This window comes from Nematolebias whitei, chromosome 7, assembly GCF_014905685.2.
Source record: "Nematolebias whitei isolate Nwh7 chromosome 7, NemWhi1, whole genome shotgun sequence".
Lineage (NCBI taxonomy): Eukaryota > Metazoa > Chordata > Actinopteri > Cyprinodontiformes > Rivulidae > Nematolebias > Nematolebias whitei.
In genome coordinates, this window is record NC_056504.1 from 52039679 (window position 1) to 52043706 (window position 4028).

Here is a 4028-nt window from a genome sequence, read left to right on the forward strand (position 1 = left end):
CACACACACACACACACACACACACACACACACACACACACACTGAGTGTTTGAAGTTTAAAAAGCAGCAAAGTGAAGAGTTTATTATGAAACGTCAGAAACCTGACAGACTTACGACAGCTCACTTAGAATGATGCTGCAACATCACTGGTACTTACAGAGTACACACTGGTACTTACAGAGTACACACCTGGTTCTTACAGAGTACACACTGGTTCTTACAGAGTACACACTGGTTCTTACAGAGTACACACTGGTACTTACAGAGTACACACTGGTACTTACAGAGTACACACTGGTACTTACAGAGTACACACTGGTACTTACAGAGTACACACTGGTTCTTACAGAGTACACACTGGTTCTTACAGAGTACACACTGGTACTTACAGAGTACACACTGGAACTTACAGAGTACACACTGGTACTTACAGAGTACACACCTGGTTCTTACCTGTTACTGATAAAGTATGTACCTGGTTATTCCTGGGTATACTCCTGGTACTCATGGAAGCCATGCTTTTATGAAGTGACTTGTTACCTGTACTGATCCAGTTTGTACCAGATATGCACTGGATACATAACCTCAAGTTCATAGCCTGAAAACAAGAGGTGCATATCCAGAAAGTACCAGGTTGTAAGTATCACCTATGTACCCGGCAAGTACCAGGTAAATGGTAAGTGGACTGTATTTATATATCACCTTTCTGTCTCATGAAGACACTCAAAGCTCTTTACAACAATCTGTGCCTCATTTACCCATTCATACAGCTCTATACTAGATCTATAATCAGTGTTTTGTCACATTCATACACCAATGGGACACACATCAGAGGCAATGATGGATTCAGAGTCAGTCAGAGTCAGAGTCAGAGTCAGAGTTTCTTTATTGTCATTCGCACCTCATGTGGTACATGTGGTGGAGCGAAATTATGTCCACAGGGTCCCAGTTACATCCAACAATAAAATGTATAAGAAAAACAGTAATAACTTCTAAGATATGAACTAAGAAAAACATCAACTAAATATACACTAAGCACTCATAACATAAAACATTGAACATCAGCACAAACATGAACATGAGTCTGTGAGCAGATGTGCACGCATGAACACATCAACATTGAAACAGATCAGCAGCAACATGAAACAGATCAGCAGCAACATGAAACAGATCAGCAGCAACATGATATGGTTTTTCACAGTGATTATTCTAGTTAGAGATTCATGAGTCTAACAGCCTCAGGGTAGAAGCTGTTCCTCAGTCTAGTGGTTCTACACTTAATGCTCCTTAACATCCTTCCTGAGGGGAGTGGGGCAAAAAGTGTGTGTGCTGGGTGGGTGGGGTCCTTCATGATGCAGGTGGCCCTCTTCCTGCATCTGGAGGTGTAGATGTCTGTGATGGTGGGGAGACTGATTCCAACAGATTTCTGTGCAGCCTTCACCACTCTCTGCAAAGCTTTTCTTTCTGCAGCTGTGCAGCCTCCATGCCACACGTTGATGCTGGAGCACAGGATGCTCTCCACTGCACACCTGTAGAAGGAGGTGAGGACTGAGCTTCCCAGACCAGCTCGTCTCAGCCGTCTGAGGAAGTAGAGTCTCTGATGAGCTTTCTTCATCAGGCTGGTGGTGTTGTTGCTCCAGCTGAGGTTGTCATTCATGTGTACACCCAAGTACTTGTAGCTGGAGACCACTTCCACTGCAGATCCTCTTATGTTCAGGGGGGTGTAGATGTTTTTGTTCCTTCTGAAGTCCACAATCATCTCCTTTGTCTTCTTCACATTGATGTGAAGGTTATTCTCTCTGCACCAGCTCTCCAGGTGTTCCACCTCCTGCCTGTAGCTGGACTCATCATTGTTTGTGATGCATCCCACCACCGCTGTATCATCTGCAAACTTTACAATGTGACAGCCTGGATGGGTAGCTGCACAATCATATGTGAGCAGAGTAAACAGAAGGGGGCTCAACACACATCCCTGAGGAGAGCCAGTGCTGAGAGTTATGGTGGAGGAGGAGAGGTTGTGGATCCTCACTAACTGTGGTCTGTTTGTTAAAAAGTCTAGTACCCAGTTGCAGATGGAGGGGCTTAGTCCTAGTGTGGATAGTTTGTCCATCAGGGTTTGGGGGATCATGGTGTTGAAGGCGGATGTGAAGTCCACAAAGAGCATACGGACGTAAGAGTTTTTCTGCTCCAGGTGGGTGAGCGCAGTGTGGACCACAGAGGAGATGGCATCCTCTGTTGATCGGTTCTCACGGTATGCGTACTGATGAGGGTCCTCGTTGATGTTGATGGTTGTTTTGATGTGAGTCATGACCAGTTTTTCGAAGCATTTAGCGACTATCGGGGTGAGGGCCACTGGCCGATAGTCATTCAGACCAGTCACTGTAGAGCTTTTTGGGACTGGGATGATGGTGGCAGTCTTCAGGCAGGTGGGAACTGTCTCCAGGGTAAGTGAGGTGTTAAAGATGTCTGCCAGCACCTCACAGAGCTGATCAGCACATTCCTTCAACACTTTACCGGGGATGTTGTCTGGGCCAGTTGCTTTGTGTGGATTAATCCTCCTGAAGGTACTCCTTACTTCTGCTGAGGTCACGCTGAGATGCTCTTCATCCGGTGGCGAGGTGAGTCTGGTGCTGGGTGGTCTGTTCGGGTCTTCAAAGCGTGCATAGAACTTGTTGAGGGCATCAGGCAGAGATGGGTCTTTGGGGCATTGTTCAGTGTCTTGCTCACGGACACTTCAGCATGTGACTGCTGGTGGAATTGAACCCCCATATTTTCCATTGGAGGACGACTGCTCTAACCACTCAGCTACAGCCGCCCACAGTATGTAAATGTAAATACCCAGTATGTGCCAAAAAAGTGTGAGATAATTAAGAAGTAAGTACAAAGTAAGTACAAAGTAAGTACAAAGTAAGTACAAAGTAAGTATCTGACGTTCAACAAAAGTGATAAAAACAATGTTTCCATAAATTAAATAAAATGATCATAAAATCCAAGCGATTTTTCTGAATTATTCTGTACTCGACTCTGATCGTCAGTTTGTTTGAAGGTTGCCGGTTCAACTCCGGGTACCGACAACATCAAAATATGGGTGGGATAGGTGAAGCACCCACACCGCCTCTGCCCTCATTTGCCCCACCCTGGGCCCATGAGCAAGGCCCTTAACCCGCACCATCTGCTCCCCCAGGTGCCCGATGGCAGCTCTCTGCGCCACACAGAGGCTGTGGTAGCTCGGTGGTTGTGGTTGGTCAGGAAGGACCTCCGGTGTAAAAACAGTCACCAAGTCTTCGTGCGAGTTAGTTCGTTGTGACGACCCCTGAAGAAGAGAGCAGCCGAAAGAAGAAGGAGATAAAGAAATTATTCATTTGCTGAGATTTGTTGAATGTTTGATGTAAAATCATCTGCAGGACGGGTGGTTAAGTGGTGCCATGTGTTGCTCTCGAGTACTCAGATCATTAGGGCTTTTTGGAAGGCGGGGTGGGGGTGGGGGTGGGGGTGGGAGGGTCAAATAACTCTGGTTCTTTCTTTAGCAGCTGCTGCTGGCCTGGAACAACCAACAACAGTGTGAAAAGAGAGGAAGAGAATGATCATCACGTTAATTATATCAGCATCAAACTTTTGGGGTCAGTTTTGAACACACGGATCTTTCAGAAAAACAGACAAGATGTCTGATATCTGTAAATATTTACTTTAAAATCTGATCATCAATTGATTTAGGTCAATTTTTTATGACTTCACAGCATGTCCCTTTCATTAAGCTGCTATACATATTTTACATCAGGGGTTCCAAAATGTTGCACTGCGGTCCAGATGCAGACCTACAAGTCCTACATGGGCCCAGATTTGGTTGTTGAGTTTCAATAGAATTTATAATTTTTACGTGTGCATGTTTTTATGGTAATTAATTTTAAGCAGTGCATCTTTTTAAGGCTTTAGCAGCTGGTTCCTGCTTCCTTCTGCTTGTCTGCATCCACTAGATGCAGGTTAGTCAGGATTGTCCACTGGATGCACATTAGTCAGGATTGTCCAC